Source organism: Schistocerca gregaria, chromosome 7, assembly GCF_023897955.1.
Source record: "Schistocerca gregaria isolate iqSchGreg1 chromosome 7, iqSchGreg1.2, whole genome shotgun sequence".
NCBI classification, from domain to species: Eukaryota; Metazoa; Arthropoda; class Insecta; order Orthoptera; family Acrididae; genus Schistocerca; species Schistocerca gregaria.
Genome location: NC_064926.1, coordinates 531,815,451 through 531,831,876, shown reverse-complemented (window position 1 = coordinate 531,831,876; position 16,426 = coordinate 531,815,451).

Genomic DNA, 16,426 nt, shown 5'->3' with positions numbered 1-16,426 from the left:
ACCAAACAAAGGGATTGTACAAGAGTGCTGTATAGCACCTTCACAGTTTACAATTTTTCCGAATGAAGTTCTTAAGGTATGGACGAAAAAGTGTGGAGGAAAGGGCTTAGGAGTAGATGGGGATTACCTATCAAGCTTACTAAGCTCTGATGATCAAATTACTTTGTCTGAAAATCATTATGATACAGATTTCATGATGTAGAAAATCGTAGAAACATACAGTAAGGCAAAACTAACAGAAGGTTTTTATACAACAAAATATCTCTCTATAGGAAGTAAACATCATGAAATTAACATAAATAGAAATATTACTGACATATCAAAATGTAACTGTCTAGGAGGTATAATCTCAGATCCGACTTATAGTGAAGAAGAAATTAGACACAGGATAATATAAGCCAAACAATCAATCAATAAGCTGAATTCCATCCTTTGGCAGACAGAATATAAAAAGGCAAAGAATAAATGGATACATAAATCAATAACACAAAACATTTGTTTCTATGGAGCAGAACGATGGAAACTAGCAAACAAGATAAAAGTTGAGTTTGAAGCTGAGCAAATGAATATTTTGTGAGTAAATTTTAGAATTTTAAGTTGTCCTTGGTTCGAATTCTGGAACATTTACTTCGTCTTCTTTGGTGAAGGAATTTCCGAAACCTGTGTTTAGTTACTCTGCTTTAGTGGCACAGTGATCAGTAACATCGCCATTGTCATCGAGCAGTGAGGATATTGACTGCGTCTTGCCATTGGTGTACTTTTCATATGACTAGAATCTCTTTGGTTTTCCTGCCAGATGTGGAGAGAGAGTTTTGTTGCGGGAACTATTAAAAGCAACTCGCATTGGAATCCTCACTAAATTTCGATCTTCTGTAAAACTTTGCAAATCTTGGTTAATGAGTGCGAAGCGAGCAAGAATTGGACAATACAGTCATTACTCTGTTTTTAAGAATAAACAGCTGCACTGCATCAGGCTACGTCAAAATACAGATTTAGTAGTCTCATCGTTTCCCTAAGTCAATACACTAGGGCTGTCTATCAGCTGTTATTGCAGAACATACTCACTTTCTTCAGATACGAAACCTGACAAACTGATGAACCTGAAACACACGAAGGAAAAGAGAGAGAGAGCGGGTCTACTTTGGGCCGCAGGGTAAGTTAGGCCCGGTGCTGTTCTTGGTGGAAACTGCTCCGGCAGGCGTCCACCGCATTACCCGCTGGGAGGAAGCAGAAAGCCCGGGAACAATTAAATAATCAAAAACTGGAGCCAGATGTGCGTGCCTGCCTTTGTCTGTTTAAAAGGCTATTAAAGATAAGAGTAGGCGCCGTGGCGCGTCTTTGTCGCGCGGTTTATTGCAATTAAAGTTTGTGTTCGAGGACTCGCTCAAAGCGCCCATTATACGTCTGCTTCTGCCAAGTTTGTAATCGTTTCGCGGCAGCCTTCTATGGGCGACTTAATCTGTTTCCGCTAACTGCAGCCCATGCTAATTCTAAGCCCGACTTTGCACAAAAGTGTGTACAGATTAATAGTTGGTTTCTTGCTCCAATTACTCACGCTTACACAACAATGGGGACGACGCTAAAATTTCTTCCTTTAAGCAGACAAATAGTCTCATGTGCGGTATGGGCGTACGAAGGTCGAAAAGTTTCGCTCTAAATACCGCTGACAGTAACGAATCATTACAAGGACTCGCTTAGAAAGTACTACTTGATACTTACACACCACAGTCTCAGCAAATTGACCACTTCGATTAAACCTCTGTGGTCTGAAGACCCATGAGACGTAAAACAGTGAATGAAGACAAACGTATACAGCATGTTGAGAAAGAAAGTGTTCCACATGTTGAGAAGTGGTTGAGCGGAAAAAAACACCATTAAACGTAGACTCCAAAATGCACATCTTAAGGGGAGACCACATTTTCTACTTTGCTGATTTAACCGTTTAAAATCACGTTTATCACGTAAAGACGGGGCAACACACAAGCTTTGGAGTTACGAAATTCAGTATTTTTGAAAACCAACTTCCGTTACTCAGACCTCAATTTTCACATTTTGGTTTCTTAGGTACATTCTCAAGAAACTGTTCAACAATTCTATGCAGTCACTTTATGAGAATTTACTTTCAGTGTTTTTCATAGATCCAAACTTAAATTTTCTTTAATTATTGGATCATTAATGTAATTATACATTAATAAAATAGGCAGATAACAGTTACCATAATATTAATGCATGGAAGTATGCAAATATCTTAAGACTATTTTTTTCAAAAAATTCATTGAGATTTGTTAACATTTAATATTAAAAATTGTCATTCAACTTAGAAAAAGAAACTCTTAGGAAATTGGATTTTAAAATTTTACTAAAAATGAATGCAAGTACAAGATTCGAGTACATATCCATTACAATTCACCGGCGCCATACTCTTAGCCTTCCTGCTCCTGTAAGACTTCTTCTTATTATCATACAATGAAGGCTTTCACGACCGGATGGTACTATTGTTGATAATTCTTCCGGGTCATTGTTGTAATTTCAAGACTACGTCAGCTGTTTTCTTGAATTTTTCCTTTTCTAGGTTGCTTGATCCGTCGTTGATCTCTAGATAACCAAATGTTCTTCTGGGAGGGTGCTAAAGGAGAGCTGGAACTCCTGATTCCTTCAGTCTTCATACCTGCCATACTGAACTAAGAAACAGTTTCTAAAAAATCCAAGAGTATCTTCTTTTTCTTTTTTCCTTTCTGTGGGATACTTGGATGAAATGACACTCTTAAACTTCCATTTTCTTATTGTGTTTTGCCATCAGTGTATCTTGTCAGCAGTGCATCAGATACAAGTCTCTGGTAAGAGAGGTACTATCTTGACGTATACGTTTTCAGAGCATCGTAGTGCGTCATAACGTAAAAAACTTTACTGGTCCAGTAGACCCAGAATAAAACCACTATTACTGTCGCTGGTGGCTGGAACGTTGATTTCTCCGGTAAAGTTTTTCTTTTCTTTTTACATTATGACGCTGTACGATACTCAAAGAGAAAACATACACTCCTGGAAATGGAAAAAAGAACACATTGACACCGGTGTGTCAGACCCACCATATTTGCTCCGGACACTGCGAGAGGGCTGTACAAGCAATGATCACACGCACGGCACAGCGGACACACCAGGAACCGCGGTGTTGGCCGTCGAATGGCGCTAGCTGCGCAGCATTTGTGCACCGCCGCCGTCAGTGTCAGCCAGTTTGCCGTGGCATACGGAGCTCCATCGCAGTCTTTAACACTGGTAGCATGCCGCGGACGCGTATAGTGGGCATGCGGGAGGCCGGGTGGACGTACCACCGAATTGCTCAACACGTGGGGCGTGAGGTCTCCACAGTACATCGATGTTGTCGCCAGTGGTCGGCGGAAGGTGCACGTGCCCGTCGACCTGGGACCGGACCGCAGCGACGCACGGATGCACGCCAAGACCGTAGGATCCTACGCAGTGCCGTAGGGGATCGCACCGCCACTTCCCAGCAAATTAGGGACACTGTTGCTCCTGGGGTATCAGCGAGGACCATTCGCAACCGTCTCCATGAAGCTGGGCTACGGTCCCGCACACCGTTAGGCCGTCTTCCGCTCACGCCCCAACATCGTGCAGCCCGCCTCCAGTGGTGTCGCGACAGGCGTGAATGGAGGGACGAATGGAGACGTGTCGTCTTCAGCGATGAGAGTCGCTTCTGCCTTGGTGCCAATGATGGTCGTATGCGTGTTTGGAGCCCTGCAGGTGAGCGCCACAATCAGGACTGCATACGACCGAGGCACACAGGGCCAACACCTGGCATCATGGTGTGGGGAGCGATCTCCTACACTGGCCGTACACCTCTGGTCATCGTCGAGGGGACACTGATTAGTGCACGGTACATCCAAACCGTCATCGAATCCATCGTTCTACCATTCCTAGACCGGCAAGGGAACTTGCTGTTCCAACAGGACAATGCACGTCCGCATGTATCCCGTGCCACCCAACGTGCTCTAGAATGTGTACGTCAACTACCCTGGCCAGCAAGATCTCCGGATCTGTCCCCCATTGAGCATATTTGGGACTGGATGAAGCGTCGTCTCACGCGGTCTGCACGTCCAGCACGAACGCTGGTCCAACTGAGGCGCCAGGTGGAAATGGCATGGCAAGCCGTTCCACAGGACTACATCCAGCATCTCTACGATCGTCTCCATGGGAGAATAACAGCCTGCATTGCTGCGAAAGGTGGATATACACTGTACTAGTGCCGACATTGTGCATGCTCTGTTGCCTGTGTCTATGTGCCTGTGGTTCTGTCAGTGTGATCATGTGATGTATCTGACCCCAGAAATGTGTCAATAAAGTTTCCCCTTCCTGGGACAATGAATTCACGGTGTTCGTATTTCAATTTCCAGGAGTGGATGTTAACTGACTCTGGCCATGGAAGCCTTAATTTTTTTCCCCAGTGCACTGTCCTTTTATATCACATGTGTACGCGATACTGCCGACATCAATCGCTATCCCATGACTTGTCACCCCAGTATATATTACAGGTCAGATGTAAACTTTTCTTTCTTCTTCTTTTTTTTTAAATTTGAGTCACCAGTCTGACTGGTTTGATGCGCCTCGCCTCGAATTCCTCTCCTATACCAGCCTATTCATTTCAGTGTAGCACTTGCAACCTACGACGTTAGTATTACCTGGGTGCATTCCAACCTCTGTTTTCCTCTACAGTTTTTGCTGTCTACAGCTCCTCGTAGTGCCATGGATTTTTTGCCCGATGTCTTAACATGTGTCCTATCATGCTATCCCTTCTTCTTCTAAGGGTTTTCCATATATTCCTTATGTCTCCGATTCTTCGCGGAACCTCTTCATTCCTTACCTTACCAGTCCACCTAATTTTGAACATTCGTCGGTAGCATCACATCTCATATGCTTCACTGTTTCAGTTTTCCCATAGTCCATGTTTCATTACCACACAGTGATGTGCTCCAAACCTACATTCTCAGAAATTTCTTCCTCAAATGAAGGCCTATGTTTGTTACTAATAGACTTCTCTTGGCCAGGAATGCCCTTTTTGTCAGTGCTAGTTTGCTTTTGATTTCATCCTTATCCCGTTATTGATGGGTTATTTTGTTGCCTAAGTAGCAGCTTCATCTAGTTCATGATCACTAATCCTGATGTTAAGTTTCTCACTGTTCTCGTTTCTGTTGCTTCCCAGTACTATCGTCTTTCTTTGATTTAATCCACATTCTGCTCTCAATTGACTGTTCATTCCATTCGACAGATCCTGTAATTCTTCTCCACTTTGACTGGGGTCAGCAACGCCATCAGCGAATCTTATAATTGATATCCTTTCACCTTGAATTTTAGTTCCTTTTTTTATTTGCTTCATTGCTTCTTCGATGTATAGTCTGGACAGTAGGGCCGAAGGTATATCCTTGTCTTAAACCCTTTTTAATCCGAGCACATTGTTCCTGGCATTCCACTCTTACTATTCCCTCTTGGCTCTTTTACATGTTTTACATCACCCATGTCTCCCTACAGTTTACCCCTATTTTCCTCAGAATTTCGAACACCACACAATATTTAACGCTGACTAACAAATGCTTTGAACGTGTCTTGATTTTCCTTTAGTTTTGCTTCCATTACCAACCGCAACATCAGGCCTCTCTGGTGTCTTTAACTTTCTTGAAGGCAAATTGATCGTCGTAACAAATGTTATGTAATTTATTATCTGGACCACTTTGGCAGCTGTGATTGTGCCATCGCCCGTCACGCTGACCATATTTCTAATATTTCTTACACCTACATGTAATTCGAATAAAGCCGAAACGTTTCTCGATGCAAGAGTAAACTCTCCAAACTTTAAAAAAAATTGAAGTTTTGAATGCAGTTTCCCTTAAAGCCGTGTCAGTGAGTATTGGTTCATCTTCGCAACTGTGAAACGCAACTATTTTACTGCAAGTCCTTTGCTATTACGAACGTCCTACAGAATACAGTAAACGAACGTTACAGGTGAAGCAGCACAGCTCCTAATCTTCTCTGCTTTCAACTGTGAAACATCGCTAAAGGAGATGCTCAATATGGTGACCTTTCATAATAACGCGTGCTTGTGTTCACATCTTAGGGAATCAAGCTCTATCTGCACAACCCCAGGCTGTTTACGAATGACCTATCAGACACCGATGATGCGTTCCCATAGTATTTGGACATCATTAATGAGGCTTACACACTTCACAGATTTCAAGTGTCCTCACAACCATAAATCCAAGAGATTAAAATCAGAGGAACGAGCTGGCGAACGTACTGGACCTAACACACCAATCGATTGCCCATTAAATGTCTGTGTGAGGTGTTCTCAGACGTTTTGGAGAAAATGTGCTGGCGCCCGATCACGTATGAATCACATCTCAACCTCTTCTAGAAGCACAGGCAAGACGATTGTTAGAACTAACGATATCTTACACCAGTCAACCTGTTTGGTTCTTCTCCGAACAATTAATTGAAAATGGCGATGAGGTCTTGCTTCTTCAAATGCTTGTATATTTACATCAGCCCACAGAAGTAGGTCATGAAAATAGAATCCCATTTCCCGTACAGTGAGCGTCGTCTGTGAACAGCATCTTTGTTGCGAAAACTGGATCTTCCCCACATCTTTTCAACAGCCACAGACAGAACTGGATTCTGGCAGCTTGATAGTGTCGTCAAAGTGCTTAAACACCTTGTTAATGATAAGAGTGTAACAACTGTTTGAGCAGCAGGATCGGCTGACTAGGGGATGGCTAACTCTGATAGATGCATTTTAGAAACTATGTTAGCCGATATTTTTTTGTTTTGCTCCGTACTACCCCGTTTCAAAATATGAAATACTTTTTTAAATACCCTGTCTAGAGAACCAGGTTACCGCCCCGCTCGCGTACTCCGTATGGTCTGTACGAATTTTTGTTTTATTTTCCTCCAATCGAATTTGAATTTTGTTACATCCACCGCTCATGTGTAAATGTACACTCTGTGCAAAAATTGTACCTAGTCTACGCAAACTAAGCTGCATGCAGGGTATCAAAGTTTGATAATACAATTCTTTGTGCAAGATGTGCAGATTTTTATTTTAAAAAAAGTTAATTTTACGTATTCTTACTACATCGTTCATATACAAACCAACCAACTACAAACACTATACCTAGTCATCTCAAATCTAAATTCCTATACATTCAATAGTATTTATACATGGTATCTATTTTTTCATGAGAATTGATTAGTTTGCGTAGTAATTACAACAAGAATAATTTAATAAAATAATATTAGGACTACTGAAAAATTACTGTATTAAAGACTGGTTTCTTCTTCTATGCAGTTCTGACAAAGTCGATTTGTTGTGGTGACCAGTTAATAGTTCCATCTGATGCAGTTCACAAACTGGAACACTTTCTAATCTTCTCATGCTAATTAAGACTGTAGAAGCACCATCTTTTCCGAATACACTTTTGAGTCCTTGTAGAGATATTTACATAGAAACTTTCATCCCATTACATTAACAGATTCTTTTTTTAGGCTGAGAAGTCAAATATCAATTCTCATAGATTTAGCTTTAAATTTGTTTTAATACAACGAATTATTTCCATAAAAACTTCCAGCCCGTATTTTACTACTTAGCGGGTGAATTATCAAAAGCACTGAAACATGTATTTTTTTTATTTCTTAGCGAGAATCCAAATATAAAAATTCATACGTTTAGCTTCAAAAATGTGTTCATAATGAAATATCTTCATAAAATGTTTCATCTCCTATTTCACTTCCGTTAAGGTTGAACTTACAAAAACACTAAAACATCTGTTTTTTTAATTAATAACCGAGAAATTGAATAATAATATTCAAACATGTAGCTTTAAAAATCCGTTAGTAGTTCTTTAATATTAATTCATTAACAAATCTTTTATCCACTGCATCAGCCCCTTAGAGTTGAAATTTCGAAAAATCCGTTCTTAAACTGTCTACGGTATAAGATCAACACCAATTAAAAATTTTTAAGTTTCTGTCCTCAGTGCTTTGGGCTGGGGCTGATGATTCAGTCAATTAGGGCATTTCCTTCTGTGTATAGAGACAGGTGAGGACATTGGAAAACAAATATGCCATTTCGGCTACATTAATGGCACAGTGCACGAAAGTAAAAAAAGAAGAGAGACTAAGATGTAACTTTACATATCTTGGGCTATTCTTGCTCAACGGTATGAATGTGGACCATGGTTTCATCTACATCCAACTCTACAAACTACTGTAATGTGTATCACAGATCTACATCTATGTCTACATCTATGTGGATGCTCTGTAAATCAGTTTTAAGTGCCTGGCAGAGGGCTCATCGAACCACCTTCACAATTCTCTATTATTCCAGTCTCATATAGCGCGCGGGAAGGACGAACACCTATATCGTTCCGTAAGATCTCTGATTTCCCTTATTTTATCGTGATGATCGTTCCTCCCTATGTAGGTCGGTGTCAACAAAATATTTTCTCATTCGAAGGAGAAAGTTTGTGATAGGAATTTTGTGAGAAGATTCCGTAGTAACGGAAAACGCCTTTCTTTTAATGATTTCCGGCCCAAATCCTGTAACATTTCAGTGACACTCTCTCCCATATTTCGCGATAATACAAAACGTGCTGCCTTTCTTTGAACTTTTTCGATGTCCTCAGTCAGTCCTACCTGGTACGGATCCCACACCGCGCAGCAGTATTCTAAAAGAGAACGGGCAAGCGTTGTGTAGGCAATCTCCTCAGTAGGTCTGTTACATTTTGTAAGTGTCCTGCCAATAAAACGAAGTCTTTGGTTAGTCTTCCCCACAACATTTTCTATGTGTTCCTGCCAATGTAAGTTGTTCGTAATTGTAATACATAGATATTTAGTTTAATTCACGGCTTTTAGATTACACTGATTTAACATGTAACCGAATTTTAACGAGACCCTTTTAGCACTCACGTGGATGATCTCAAAATTTTCGTAATTTAGGGTCAACTGCCGCTTTTCACAACATTCAGACATATTTTCTAAATCGTTTTGCAGTTTGTTCTGATGAAACTTCCTGGCAGATTAAAACTGTGTGCCGGACCGAGACTCGAACTCGGGACCTTTGCCTTTTGAGGGCAAGTCGATAAACGACATGCTCATCTGCCAACAAGACGGCTGCTCAGATTGTCTCCCAAATCGTTTTGTTATAGATAAGAAACAGCAAACGGCCTGTAACACTACCTTGGCGAACGCCAGAAACCACTGGTGTTTTACTCGATGACTTTCCGTCAGTTACTACGAACTGTAACCTCTCTGACAGGAAATCACAAATCCAGTCACGTTACTGAGACGATATTCCATAAGCACGCAATTTCGCTACAAGCCGCTTGTGTCGTACAGCGTCAAAAGCCTTCCGGAATTAAGTGATTTAAGTTGCTTCAGTACCCAGAGGATATTGGCAGCTGTTATAATTCTGGAATATTTACTTCATCTTCTATTGTGAAGGCATTTCGGAAGGCTGTGTTTAGTAACTCTGATTTGGCAGCACTGTCTTCGATACTATCTTCATTGCTAACGTACAGAGAAGGTATTGATTGTTTCTCGCCCTAACATCCTTCACATACGACCGTAATCTCTTTGAATTTTCTGCCAGGTTTTGAGACAAAGTTTCGTTGGGCCAACTGTTATAAGCATCTCACATTGAAGTCCGCGCTAAATTTCGAGCTTCTGCATAAGATCGCCAATCTTGGGGATTTGTTTCTGCAATAGTGTTCTGATCCGTTTTGTGTACCAATGAGGATCAGCTCCGTCGTTTGTTAATTTACTTCGTAGAAATCTCTCAGTTGCTGTTGATACTAATTCTTTGAATTCAAGCCATATCTGCTCTACACTTATATTATGAATTTGGAAGGAGATTGTCTCTGAGGAAGGCGTCAAGTGAATTTTTTTCTGCTTCTTTTGAACAGGTATATTTTCCGTTTATTTTTGGTAGTTTTTGGGTTTACAATATTCAATCTCGCTACGACAACCCTGTGTGCAATAATCCGTGTATCCTTTTTGATGCACGTTATTAACTCAGGACTGGGTGTAGAGAAATATCTGCTACCAGTCACAATAAAAGGTTATTTATTTTCGCACGTCTGGTTTCGGGCTTGCGCCCATCTTCAGGTGCTTATACATTCATGTACATGTTTGTAGTTTTGGAGATGACTGTATAAATACAAAAAAAAATATTATTTAAAGGTGACTATACAGATACAAGTGGGACAATTGTAAGTGGTAAGGCAGCATTTGCCGAAAATACACTCCTGGAAATTGAAATAAGAACACCGTTAATTCATTGTCCCAGGAAGGGGAAACTTTATTGACACATTCCTGTGGTCAGATACATCACATGATCACACTGACAAAACCACAGGCACATAGACACAGGCAACGGAGCATGCACAGTGTCGGCACTAGTACAGTGTGTATCCACCTTTCGCAGCAATGCAGGCTGCTATTCTCCCATGGAGACGATCGTAGAGATGCTGGATGTAGTCCTGTGGAACGGCTTGCCATGCCATTTCCACCTGGCGCCTCAGTTGGACCAGCGTTCGTGCTGGACGTGCAGACTGCGTGAGACGACGCTTCATCCAGTCCCAAACATGCTCAATGGGGGACATATCCGGAAATCTTGCTAGCCAGGGTAGTTGACTTACACGTTCTAGAGCACGTTGGGTGGCACAGGATACATGCGGACGTGCATTGTCCTGTTGGAACAGCAAGTTCCCTTGCTGGTCTAGGAATGGTAGACAGATGGGTTCGATGACGGTTTGGATGTACCGTGCACTATTCAGTGTCCCCTCGACGATCACCAGAGGTGTACGGCCAGTGTAGGAGATCGCTCCCCACACCATGATGCCGGGTGTTGTCCCTGTGTGCCTCGGTCGTATGCAGTCCTGATTGTGGCGCTCACCTGCACGGCGCCAAACACGCATACGACCATCATTGGCACCAAGGCAGAAGCGACTCTCATCGCTGAAGACGACACGTCTCCATTCGTCCCTCCATTCACGCCTGTCGCGACACCACTGGAGGCGGGCTGCACGATGTTGGGGCGTGAGCGGAAGACGGCCTAACGGTGTGCGGGACCGCAGCCCAGCTTCATGGAGACGGTTGCGAATTGTCCTCGCCGATACCCCAGGAGCAACAGTGCCCCTAATTTGCTGGGAAGGGGGGTGCGGTCCCCTACGGCACTGCGTAGGATCCTACGGTCTTGGCGTGCATCCGTGCGTCGCTGCGGTCCGGTCCCAGGTCGACGGGCACATGCACCTTCCGCCGACCACTGGCGACAACATCAATATACTGTGGAGACCTCACACCCCACGTGTTGAGCAATTCGGCGGTACGTCCACCCGGCCTCCCGCATGCCCACTATACGCCCTCGCTCAATGTCCGTCAACTGCACATACGGTTCACGTCTACGTTGTCGCGGCATGCTACCAGTGTTAAAGACTGCGATGGAGCTCCGTATGCCACGGCAAACTGGCTGACACTGACGGCGGCTAGCGCCATTCGACGGCCAACACCACGGTTCCTGGTGTGTCCGCTGTGCCGTGCGTGTGATCATTGCTTGTACAGCCGTCTCGCAGTGTCCGGAGCAAGTATGGTGGGTCTGACACACCGGTGTCAATGTGTTCTTTTTTCCATTTCCAGGAGTGTATATGTGTACTTACATAAAGATGAAGCACCATTATCACCGTTATGCTGTGGTGATAGTTTTACCACTTAGTTACACACTTGTGGTCATTTTCACGTCCATATTTCAGTTTTACCAAGTATAGCTTCATATTATACTATTATGATGTGCACTCGTAAAATACACTGTGTTTACATACAAACATGTGGGCTGTGGTCAAAGAACTTGGATGTAGTAGTTATAAAGATGTTGCTCATACAGAAACTTGTAGGTTACTGTCAGAGAACTTAGCCACAGTAAGTAAAAGGGTGTTGCATAAATAGAAATTTATTCTTGATACACATTATGATTTTTTTCCACATTTTTGTCGGAGAGCTTAGATCTAGGAAGTACTGTATTGTTATATATATGAAATTACTAACAGCTATTACAAATTAAAAAAATGACAGCTAGAACTATTTTGAGCCACACTGTTATCAGATAAATTACATCTAGGAGGTACAATGATGTTACACACATGAAATTTTGAAAGCTATTACACGTTATACATAGCCAGTTACAGCTTGTGCTTACAATATGACTGTTACAAATTACGATGATAACACTTGGACTGTTGTATGACTGCTACATCGAATTTCTGTAGAATATTACTTTGATATTCTATCAGAGGATAATTATTTTCTGCTTCTGAATATTTTATGAAATATGTGAAGATAGGATTTGTTTGCAAGCTACACTTGTTCGTTGAGAACAAGGTCTGGTGAGTTAGAGCTGTGGATATAAATTTATAGTTCTTCGAGCAGATTCATTTTATAAATATCTAAATATGTAAACTTCGCTGCAGGCCAACAGAAAAAGGTGAGAATTTTTTTAGACATGTGAAAGAATGAATAGCTTTCTCAAAGAGTAAATACTTTCACTTAATTCACATAGTTCTTCTAAACAATAAGTATCTTCTACTATACCTAACTTTCATTGAAATCGGTTCAGAGAATTAGCAATATTACATTTAAAAATCACGGATCTCAGTGTTTATGATGCCGTATATCCTGAAATACCTGTCATACGTAGATATAATTTTTCAGGTACATTCAGTGCTATCCGTGAACAGTCCGTAAAATGCGTCGTTAATACAGTTCGTAGTAAAGACGCAATAAATTAAAACGTCATGCCTGACCCGAAATAAACAACGAAAACGTAGTAAGCAGCTGAAAGAGTGAATTATTCCTGCCACTTAGATCACACCTAGTTGAATTGTTAAAGAATGGAAAACAATACTTAATTATAGCTTAGCGTATGTTCCCATGTCTCTGTAACTAAACAATCAATAACTAATCAATATTTTCGATTTGTTACCGCGCAGCAACGAACCTAAAACACTGAATAAATCAAAGCGATAAACGTTTTTCGTTTCGCTGTGTGAGGTGTGTCAGCGAGGAATAATTTCGTAGAAGTTTGAAATCATGTGTAAAGTTTGTTGCATATCGCTAAGTGCTCTTCATCTAAAATACTGGATGAATAAAATGTAGGTATTCGCGCGTTATCGCCTACACTTCTTTTTCACCATCATCCCACCCCTGTGATAGGTGGTTCTTACCCTCTCAGCGGTAGCTTTTTTCGTAATCGGATTTTGATGAAATATTACCATTACGGTGGTCCTATCTAAGCTGAACTTGTCAGTGAAAATCCCATAAAAATCAGTCTAGTAGTTTTGAGCAGTAGCATGTTCCGAGACACAGACAGATTGGAAAGTCTTAGTAAAAATTTAAATCACCGTTTTTTTTTCCCTCCGTGATCTGATTTTTGTGAACTGAAGCCTGCACGGTGCCCCATATTATGCTAAAGATATCTATGAAACGAATGAAAATTCTTCTGGCAGTTTTGGAGATTAGCGTGATAAGAGACAAATAGACAGACACGACGATATTTCTGATTTTTAGTAGCATAGAGGATCTAAAGGTTCAGAGCCAAAAGTACTACACATTTATAATGTTAAAATCTGCACGTTAAATTACGATAACTTTTATCAAGTTGCTAAGACTGTATAACTTCTGACTACCAGACATCGATATATATATGTATTGTCTGGCCCTCAGAAGCTATGAGACCAAGATATAGTTGTTCAAGTGTATGCGATTAACAAGCTGTGCAGGCCAATTACATAACAATAGGTTAACAAGTAGCGAAAGTTAGCAGGCACATTGTTGTGTTTGTACCAAGACTGGTTATTTCAAAAGATACTTTGATTACTTTTAACCTCAAAATGAAGAATATTAACAGCACAGTTCTTACTTTTAACACTGTTTATAGCTTTTGCTGATCAGGTACACATCCAGCATCCATCGACTAGAAAGTGAACCACCGATGTCAATATTTACGATGCTGGTGTGTTGACAGATTAATTATCGTTACTAAACATTATTCGGATATATTATTTGAGTATAAAAAGCATCTTATACAAATCATGTGACGCGAATTACGCCGTGGTACAGGGCTGAAATAAATGTTGACTACTTATACACTACGGATATTTATAGACATGTCTTTATAACTTTAGAACTGATTCAAAAACGCTTTTCTGGTGGCTTTATGAAACTGCAGGAATGGGCAGTAACATCACATAGTTCACTGTCGGCCACAAACGTTGCTGCAGATAGCGAATAGTGCATTTATCGCACCTCATCAAATCTGTGCTATGAAGCATCGGATGTGGTGTAATTTGCCGTACAGTGCTCATAATCTATCCCCACAGCCGCAGAGGTAGTATGCTGGCCCATCCATACTGCAACAGCGGCTCTTCCCCTCTGCTTCCTGCACTGTCGACATTTCCACCACTATATGCGGTGCTTCCCCTATTCTTTGCTCTGCGACCACACTCAGACTACACTCTTACAAGATGCGTCAAAGTCGATTACTGACTACTGCGCTATTCACCCACTATTAGACCAACTAACAATATCGACACTTCGAATTAACCCTTATTTTTATATTAGCGACATAAATGCACATTTTTACAGGTTTATTGCTTAAATAAAATCGATATTCATCAAAGAAAAAATTTATGCACAACACATTTTGTATAGAGTTAAAACAGTGTTGTCATGCAACATAGTGACGTGTCGACGCTACTCGACCAAGTTTTGGGATTAATCTATCATTTTCTGACTATTAGAGCGCTGCCACCGTCTTACTCTCTAACATGCATCTTCTATGTAGGGATATAAGGGAAGCGGATGTCTATTGCACTTGTATGTGATAACAAGTTATCGGTAACTTAGGTTTTCCAAATTATGATAGATTCTGTTACCAGATGTATTGAAACTTTCTGGTAGATTACGACTTTGTATGGGACGGACACTTTAACTCGGGACCTTTGCCTTTCTCGAGCAAGTGCTCTACCATCGGAGCTACCCAAGCACGAATCACGCCCCGTCCTCACAGCTTTACTTCGGCCAGTGTCTCGTCTGCTACGTTTCAGAAGCTCTCCTGCGAAACTTGCAGAACTAACACTCCTGGAAGAAAGGATATTGCGGAGACATGGATTTACCACAACCTGGGGGATGTTTCCAGAATGAGATGTTCACACTGCAGCGGAGTATGCGCTGATATGAAACTTCCTGGCAGATTAAAACTGTGTGCCCGACCGAGACTCGAACTCGGGACCTTTGCCCGCGAAAGTGTACAACCTCTGGTTTAGTCAGTTTATCCAGGTCCCATCTCCTTATATTCCTTCCTTTTTGCATTTTCTTCAGTTTTAATCTACAGTTCATAACAAACAGATTGTGGTCAGAGTCAACATCTGCCCCTGGAAATGTCTTACAATTTAAAACCTGGTTCCTAATTCTCTGTCTTACCATTATATAATCTATCTGAAACCTGTCAGTATCTCCAGGCTTCTTCCATGTATACAATCTTCTTTTATGATTCTTGAACCAAGTGTTAGCTATGATAGGTTGTACCCTGTGGAAAATTCTACCAGGCTGTTCCTCTTTCGTTCCTTACCCCCAATCCATATTCACCTACTACGTTTCTTTCTCTCCCTTTTCCTACTGACGAATTCCAGTCACCCATGACTATTAAATTTTCGTCTCCCTTCACTATCTGAATAATTTCTTTTATTTCATCATACATTTCTTCAATTTCTTCGTCATCTGCTGATATAAACTTTTGCTATTGTGGTAGGCGTGGGCTTCGTATCTATCTTGGCCACAATAATGCGTTCACTATGCTGTTTGTAGTAGCTTACCCGCACTCCTATTTTCCTATTCATTATTAAACCTAATCCAGCATAACCCCTATTTGATTTTGTGTTTATAACCCTGTAGTCACCTGGCCAGAAGTCTTGTTCCTCCTGCCACCGAACTTCACTAATTCCGACTATATCTAACTTTAACCTCTCCATTTCCCTTTTTAAATTTTCTAACCTACCTGCCCGATTAAAGGATCTGACATTCCAGGCTCTGATCCGCAGAACGCCAGTTTTCTTTCTCCTGATAGCGACATCCTCTTGAGTAGTCCCCGCCCGGAGATCCGAATGGGGGACTATTTTACCTCCGGAATATTTTAGCCAAGAGGACGCCATCGTCATTTAACGGTACAGTAAAGCTGCATGCCATCGGGAAAAATTACGGCTGTAGTTTCCCCTTGCATTCAGCCGTTCGCAGTACAAGCACAGCAAGGCCGTTTTGGTTAGTGTTACAAGGCCAGATCAGTCAATCATCCAGACTGTTGCCCCTTCAACTACTGAAA